This window comes from Tachyglossus aculeatus, chromosome X5, assembly GCF_015852505.1.
Source record: "Tachyglossus aculeatus isolate mTacAcu1 chromosome X5, mTacAcu1.pri, whole genome shotgun sequence".
Taxonomy (NCBI): Eukaryota; Metazoa; Chordata; class Mammalia; order Monotremata; family Tachyglossidae; genus Tachyglossus; species Tachyglossus aculeatus.
This window is the reverse complement of record NC_052097.1, coordinates 8,408,605-8,417,530: the sequence shown is the minus strand read 5'-3', so window position 1 is coordinate 8,417,530 and position 8,926 is coordinate 8,408,605. Positions and strand designations below refer to the sequence as shown.

Below are 8,926 nucleotides of genomic sequence, written 5' to 3'. Positions count from 1 at the left end.
CAGTCTCCACAGTATTATTATGTTTCAAATGAAACCATTGAGCCCCGCTTCCAACCCCGGGCAGACAGCAGAACACTACTGTGTGGGAAGGTAGCCTCTTGGATACTTTTGTGTGCTTCCCAGGGGGTTGGGGAGCGTGATCTCTGTACAGAGGAAACCACTGTTAATTCCACTTGCTCCACTTAATTCAAGCACCATTTTGGACTGAACCTTGGAGGGAGGAACAGTTCTGAAGGCTACTAGGCAGGAGGCTACTTTTTGGAGGTTAAGGCGGCAGGTTGTTTGGGAGTGATTTCTATCAGGTCTCCTTTGGTGATAATCATTGTCTTCCTTCCCTAGCACGACAAAGATCACCAAGTCATTGATAAGATTGGGGTTTTGTACAATCAATCAATCAATCAATCAATCGTATTTATTGAGCGCTTGCTGTGTGCAGAGCACTGTACTAAGCGCTTGGGAAGCCCAAGTTGGCAACATATAGAGACAGTCCCTACCCAACAGTGGGCTCACAGTCTAAAAGGGACAAAACCAAACATACTAACAAAATAAAATAAATAGAATAGGTATGTACAAGTAAAATAAATAAATAGACAGTATCCGGTATTTTCTCCTTCTCCCAGTTGGACAGATACCATGTTGTGTTATCTCCTAATATTCCTAGGTCTCTAGGAGTTCTCTGGCCTTTCTGAGCAGAATTTCAACAATTAGCTTTAGGTTATTTTTATTTTATGTTGAAACAAAACCAGATTAGTGAAGTTAAAAAAAGCAATGCCACAAGTGGATTTCAAAGGAGGAAATGTGTGTATAATCCTGCTTACTTTCATCCCTACTATGAATTTATTCCTTAATAATAATAGTGGTGTTTAAGCACTTTCTATGTGCCAGGCACTGTTCTAAGCGCTGGGGGTGGGGGAAGGGGGTGGAATACAAGCAATGGGTTAGACACAGTTCCTGTCCCACATTGGGCTCACAGTCTTAATCTCCACTTTACAGATGAGATAACTGAGGCACAGAGAAGTGAAGTGACTTGCCCAAGGTCACACAGCAGACAAGTGGCAGAGCCAGTATTAGAACCCATGACCTTCTGACTCCCAGTCCTGTGCCCTACCCACTAGGCCATGCTGCTTCTATTCATAATAATAATAATAATTATAAAAATAATTATGGTATTTGTTAAGCACTTACTATGTGCCAAGCACTGTTCTAAGGGCTGGGGTAGATACAAGTAATCAGGTTGTCCCAAGTGAGGTTCACAGTCTTAATCTCCATTTTACAGATGAGGTAACTGAGGCACAGAGCAGTGAAGTGGCTTGCCCAGGGTCACCCAGCAGACAAGTGGCAGAGCCAAGATTAGAACCCACATCCTCTGATCCCAAGCCCGTGTTCTTTCCAGTAAGCCATGCTGCTTCTCTTAATAGATTCCTTTAAGAGAAGACTAAGTCTTGAAAGATATAAATGTCTCTCTGTCTCTACAGTTTCAACTGGGCAATATTTCTTCACCAAACTCCATTATATTAGGTTTTGAAGCATCCCCTTTATCATGCCAACTTGTACTTCCCAAGCGCTTAGTACAGTGCTCTGCACTTAGTAAGTGCTCAATAAATACGATTGATTGATTCCCAATCTTATTTCCCTTTTCTCTTAGCTATTTCTGTTCTTCTGATTGTTCTTAATCAATAATATTTACTAAGTACCTACAATGAGTAGCCCTGTGCAGAGCCCTTAGGAACATGAAATAGAAATAAAGGGCCCCCTATCCTTTAGGATGTTACAATCGCATATGGGAGACTAGCAATACAAATCTGGTAAGGTATCAATCCACGGTATCTGGTAATCTGTCAGTGGTATTTGAGTGTGCTCAATGAACAGTAGATCATTCATTCAATTGTATTTATTGAACGTTTACTGTGTACAAAACACTATACTAAGCACTTGGAAAATACAATTCAGCAGTAGAGACAATCCCTGTCCACAATGGGGTTACAGTTTAGAAGGGGGGAGATAGGCATCAGTATAGATAAATAAAATTATAGATATATACATATGTGCATAAGTGCTGTGGGGCGGGAGCTCTGGGGAAGAGCAAAGTGAGGAGTTTAGGTGACACGGAAAGGAGGGAGAGCTGAGGAAAAGGGGGCTTAATGTGCAGACCATTTGAGAAAATGAAGTAAAATAGAATTGTTAGACAAGATCCTTGAACTTACGAAGCTTCCGGTCTAGAGAGGGGAGGTAGGCATTTCAGATTTCAGATATGTTGCCAACTTGTACTTCCCAAGCGCTTAGTACAGTGCTCTGCACACAGTAAGCGCTCAATAAATACGATTGATTGATAGGGGAAGCAACAGAGTATGTATATAAGTGCTGGGGTTGGGGTGAGTATTGAAGTGCTGAAGGGGTACAGAGAAGCAGCATGGCCTAGTGGATAGAGCATGGGCTTGGCAGTCAGAAGGTCATGGGTTCTAATCCCAGTGCTGCCACTGTTCTGCCGTGTGACCTTGGGCAAGTCATTTCACTTCTCTGGGCCTCAGTGGCCTCATCTTTAAAATGGGGATTGAGACTGTGAGCCCCATGAGGGACAGGGACTGTGCCCAACCTGATTACCCTGTATCTTCCCAGGCACTGCTTGGCAAATAGTAAGAATTCATCAAGAACCATAATAATAATAATTATTATTATTACAGATCCAAGTACCTAGACAAAGCAGGAGGGGGAGGGTCAGTGAAGTGGGGAAATGAGAGATTAGCCAGTCAGTTGTATTTATTGAGCGCTTATTGTGTGCAGAGCACTGTATTAAGCATTTGGGAGAGTACACTATAACAATAAACAGACACATTCCCTGCCCACAATGAGCTTACAGTCTGGGTGTATTTATTTATCTTGTACATTTTTATTCTACTTATTTCATTTTGTTAATATGTTTTGTTTTGTTCTCTGTCTCCCCCTTCTAGACTGTGAGCCCACTGTTGGGTAGGGACCGTCTCTATATGTTGCCAACTTGTACTTCCCAAGCGCTTAGTACAGTGCTCTGCACACAGTAAGCGCTCAATAAATACGATTGAATGAACGAATGGGTGTTGGGGAGATATAATTGTAGTAGGGCCTTGAAAATGGGGAGAGCGGTGTTCTGTTGGATATGAAAGGGGAAGGGATTCCAGGCCAGAGAGAGGACATGAGCAAGGGGTCAGTGATAAGAGACAAGATTGTGGTTCAGTAAGTAGTAAGTAAGGTTTTTGAGGAGTGGTAAGAAAGATATAGAGTGATTCGTAGCTGTAGTAGCAGCAGGATTGAACAAAATTTTTCCAGCAATTCGCATGACAACCGTGGTTCTAAATTTGGGGTTGTTATAATAGGAGCATTAATCACTAGGGGGCTATTTAATTGTCCCTGGGCAGAGAAAAAGTCTCAAATCTCTTCCCTAGGGGTCTATAAGTACTGGAGGTAAACAGGCATTGAGAGAATTATGCTTATTAAATACTGCTGCACAGTTGTCATTTAATACTCCTTTAGTTCAAACCTCGCCATCACCAGTTAATCAACAGTGCCAGCGCTTAGAATAGTGCCAGCGCTTAGAACAGTGCTTTGCACATAGTAAGTGCTTAACAAATACCATTATTATTATTATTATTATTTATTGGGCATGAACTCTGTTTGAAGCACTGTACTGAATAATTGGGAAAGAAAAATAGATTTGTGATGTGTGTTCCGCACACAGTAAGTGCTTAGTGAATCCCTGTGATTTGATTGGATTATCCATGAACCCTGTCCACAAGAGGTTTACAGTCTAGCAGGGGAGGCAGACACTAAAATTGCAGGTGAGAGGAAGCAAGAGAGTGTTAAAGATAGGTATATAAGTCCACCAAGCATGTGAGCACCCACATTTTCTTACCACACACTTTTTAAAATCAATTTTTCAGAATTACAGTAATAGTGGATTGCAACAACTGTCTTAATCTGTTGAGCTAACAAGAGAATGAAAAAATCAATGAATTGAAATGAAATCTAGTTTTTTCCTCCTTTAGAAGAGAGTACCTTTCATCTGCAAGCAGATATCATTCCCAGATGGAAAAAGTACATATCTGGTAGGTCAGCAGGTTTTGAACGCCTTGGCTTGCTGCAGAATTCGTCATTATTGTGCTTATTTGGATAACATTGCATAATAGTGTGTAAACAAACTAATTTTTTTTTCCTTAAGTAGTATAGCCCGAATAGGTCAAAAGCAGGGTAAAATGAGAGTGGGAGAGAGAGAGATTTTGTGACTTTTAAGTCTAACACCTTGGGCTCATTTCAACTGGTAACTTTTGACCGGGCAGGAAAGTAGAAGGATTGTTGAGAGCCCTGTATCCAAATGAATCCTTTTTTGGATGAAAGTCTTTGACTGGAAAGATGGAGACATGGATGAGTGGGTGCTTAGAGTGTATAAATTGATTTTTGTATAGAAATGCTATGGGTGATTATGAATCTGAGGTGGGAGTTGGGAGGGAACGAGTGGGGAAAACCTTCTGGAGGAGATGGGGTTGCAGAAGGGCTTTGCAGAGGGGGTGCGCAGTTGTCTGGAAGATTTGAAGGGGTTGTTTTTGTTTTGTTTTTGTCAGGGGGAATGTGTTCCAGGCAAGCAGGAGGGCTTAAAATGAGGTACAGTGGAAAGATTTAAGCTGGCATGTGAGATGACAGGTATTGCTTTAGCTCAACACAGAGAAGAGGAGGAATGCATTTGAGGTTAGGGTTGAGTGGTTTGCATTACTTTATAGCAATGCCCTCTGCTCATTTGAATTTCACCAATGGGAGTGTTGCAAGAAAGAGGCTCTTTGCCACGAAAGAACAAATTGAAGTGTTTCAGTTTATTTTCCCGGCTCTTATCTCTACTTGAGTGTATTTGTTTCTATAAATGGAAATTTAAATTTATTTAAATTCCCATCCCAAAACATGGTAATATCCTCAAGAGTAGAGAGGAAAGTGCAGGTCAGGTTCCCAAACGGAATAAGGGAAGGATAATACCACGCTTTTATTAGAGGAAATACATCTTTGAAGAGCTTTAAGGAAATACCCATCTGTTCAAGTGCATTTAGTTCATCTCCAGCCTGGTGGCAGAGGGTAGGATCAGATGACCTTCAGTGTTCCTAGCCAACGTAATTCGGATTGGGCATTGGCTCGCTTTGAGAGCCGAGGCACAGCTGTTATTTCACACTAAGCCTAGGGTGTGTCAAGGCTCAGGAAGTGATGCAAGGAGAGGAATTGTTTAATAACTGAACAATGTGAAAGAGACATCTAATTAAGGGAAGGAAATCGCATTGCCTTTGAAGGCCAGAGTGAAGCTTGGGAGTATAATGAGGGTATTTATGAAGTAATTTTTTTAATTAGCTATCTTACCTTTTTGTCTCTAGGTGATTTGTGACAGGTTAATGATATTTGTATGGCAGGTAATTGCCCAAAAATTCCTTCGAGGAAGGAGACAGAGAGGGCTCATCCTTATCTTCAGGATAGGAAGCCAAGGCTTCTGCTAATCTCCTCACCGTACCTCCTTCTCGCCTGTCCTGCCATCAACCCCCGGCCCACGTCATCCCCCGGGCCTGGAATGCCCTCCCTCTGCCCATCCGCCAAGCTAGCTCTCTTCCTCCCTTCAAGGCCCTACTGAGAGGTCACCTCCTCCAGGAGGCCTTCCCAGACTGAGCTCCTTCCTTCCTCTCCCCCTCGTCCCCCCCTCCATCCCCCCACCTTACCTCCTTCCCTTCCCCACAGCACCTGTATATATGTTTGTACATATTTATTACTCTACTTATTTAACTTGTACATATCTATTCTATTTATTTTATTTTGTTAGTATGTTTGGTTTTGTTCTCTGTCTCCCCCTTTTAGACTGTGAGCCCACTGTTGGGTGGGGACTGTCTCTATATGTTGCCAACTTGGACTTCCCAAGCGCTTAGTACAGTGCTCTGCACACAGTAAGCGCTCAATAAATACAATTGATTGATTCTGGGAATCCCAGACCTTTCAGTGATAGAGCCCAGAATAGACTCCTCAGCTTCCTCTCTCCCAGCAGGATTCCACCTCCGGGGTCTTTCTGCTTGGTGGGTGGGCAGTAGTTAATCTTCCTTTTTGAGTGCTTACTGTATGCAGAGCACTGTACTAAGTGCTTGGGAGAGTACAATATAACCATAAACAGATACATTCTGTTCCAGACACTCCATGACATACCGGCGTGACTACAGCAAAGTTCTTATATGTGAGGTGGTAACAGTTGGTACCACGTGCCAGGCACCATTCTACGAGCTGGGGTGGAAACCAGCAAATTGGGTCAAACCCTCTCCCTAGCCCACGTGGGGCTCACAGTCTCCATCCCCATTTTACAGATGAGGGAACTGAGGCACAGAGGAGTTAGGTGACTCACCCAAGGTCATGCAGCAGACAAATGGCAGCAAACCTCGTGACTCCCAGGCCCGTGCCCTAAACCCATGCCATACTGCTTATCTGTCGATGGTTATCGATTGATCTCTGCTATGTACTGAGCGCTTGCTTTGCGGAGAGCCCCGCACGAAACGCTCGGGAGGGTCCACTCCAATAGAGTTGGTAGATGGGACCCCTGCCCACAAGGAGTTTAGAGGAGGAGTTGGGCGTTCAAAACAGATTATTGGATTGGTTTCATCACACCCCACAGACAAACGTTTTCAGTCAATGCCTGCCCATGACAAAGGAAGAAATCATCTTTAGGAGGCGTGAAGATGGAGCCATCTAGTCTCGGCTTGCTACCGCTTCAGCAGAACCCTTTCATTTTGGCCTCATGCTGGCTTCTGCTTAGTTACTCGGTTTGATGAAGAAAAATTGGATCTGGCACCTGCAGTATTGGGGAACATCCAGCTCCTCAATTTTACTCGCTTTTGGCCCGCTACACATCCACCATACACCCCCTGGCCTGGAATGCCCCCCCTCCCCACATCTGCCAAGCTAGCTCTCTTCTTCCCTTCGAGGCCCTACTGAGAGCTCACCTCCTCCAGGAGGCCTTCCCAGACTGAGCCCCCTCCTTCCTCTCCCCCTCCTCCCTCTCTCCATCCCTCCCGCCTTACCTCCTTCCCTTACCCACAGCACGTATATATATGTATATATGTTTGTACGTATTTATTACTCTATTTTACTTGTACATATCTATTCTATTTATTTTATTTTGTTAATATGTTTTGTTCTCTGTCACCCCCTTCTAGACTGTGAGCCCGCTGTTGGGTAGGGACCATCTCTATGTGTTGCCAACTTGTACTTCCCAAGTGCTTAGTACAGTGCTCTGCACACACTAAGCGCTCATTAAATATGATTGAATGAATAATTAGTCACAGAAAAATAGATCCTGATAAAGCTCCCTGGATCAACAAAGGGGAATGACAAACCAAGCTATCCCGGTGAGGTGATTGTCTGTTCCTCCCTTAAAGGTCACCAGGAAGGGGGACCCCAAAACCTCCTTTTATAGCCTGCCCCAGTGTTCCATCATCTGAAGGAATGGTCACCGCTTTTTAAAGGTGAAGAGGAGAAGGAGGAGATTTGATTAGTGAGATGAATGACAGGTCCCCAAGGAATCAATCAGTGGTATTTATCGAGCACTTATTGCGTGCAGAGCGTTGTACTAAACACTTGGGAAAGTACAGTACAACAGAACTGATAGATGTCATCCCTACCCTCAAGGAGTATATAATGTAGAGGTGGTGCTTACAGGCTAGTGGAAAAGGGTAGAGGATTGGGAATTATGATTCGTAGAGGAGAGATGGCTGAGGATGTCTGCTGGAATGCCAGAGCAGTTAAAGAAGGCCATGTGATTAGTGTAGTACAACTTGCTCTTTACAGATCATGTGGCTTTTTAAAGCCGAAATAACATTCACGACTAGCCCTTTAAGAATGATGGCTTTTGTCCTCTGCAATTATAAAGTGCTACCGAACTGCTAAATAATAATGCTGCCAACTGACTGCTCTGTCCCAAGCCTCAGCAGAGGGATCTTGATGTTAATTTAATCATTGCTCTAATTCCATTTCCACCCGTGATCTGAAACTCCTCATCAGAAAAACATGTGGAAACTTGTCCCGTTACAGCACGTGCTGCTCTTGTTTTCTTGATAAATTTGTCTCCCAGGTTGGCCCATTCAGCCCCCCTTTTCAGAAGGACATTGATTTCTCTCAGTCATTCGATTTCGGAGTTGGGCCTTTTCTGTGGGATGTCAAATCTCAGATTCCTTGTCTCCAACTCGAGACTTTGGGGCCTGGGAATCAGAGGTCTTGTCTTCTGCTGTCGAGTCATCTCTGGCCCATAGTGACTCCATGGACACATCTCCCCCAGGATGCCCCACCTCCATCTGTAATGGTTCTTGTAGTGGATCCAGCGTTTTCTTGGCAAAAATCGGTAAGTGGTTTACCATTGCCGCCTTCTGCACAGTAAAATTGAGTCTCCACCCTTGAGTCTCTCCTATGCCGCTGCTGCGCAGCACAAGTGAGTTTTGACTTGTAGCGGATTGCCTTCCACTCAGTAGCCACTGCCCACGCTAGTAATGGAAGGGGTATGCCTCTGCTTGACTCTCCCTCTCGTAGTCGAGACTGGTAGAGGACTGGAAACTCTCCAGATGCGATCCTGAGAGTTCGGGGGGAATCCGAGGATCTGAGTCTAATCCCGGCTCCACCACTTACCTGATGTGACCACTGAACAAGTCACTTAACTTCTCTGTATCTCAGTTCACTCACCTGTGAAATGGAAATTCATTATCTGTTCTCCTTCCTACTTAGACTGTAGGACCTGCTTATCTTTATCTACTCCAAGCTTAGCACATAGTAAGCACTTAATAAATACCACAGTTATTACACCTGGGCTACAAGCTAGCTGCCCTATTGCGAAGGGGAAGTGATTCTTGCATATAACATTGCATTACCAGCTTCTATAGCCCTCATTTCTATGATCATT

The 8,926-nt window shown here is 43.9% G+C and overlaps 1 non-coding gene across 1 annotated transcript; it reads right to left on the bottom strand.

The window, feature by feature from the left end:
• Positions 1 to 8,471: 8,471 nt before the first annotated feature.
• LOC119947733 lies at positions 8,472 to 8,609 on the bottom strand. The gene has a single exon (XR_005456532.1). It is a non-coding gene; the product is annotated as a small nucleolar RNA SNORA7 (small nucleolar RNA).
• Positions 8,610 to 8,926: the final 317 nt, after the last annotated feature.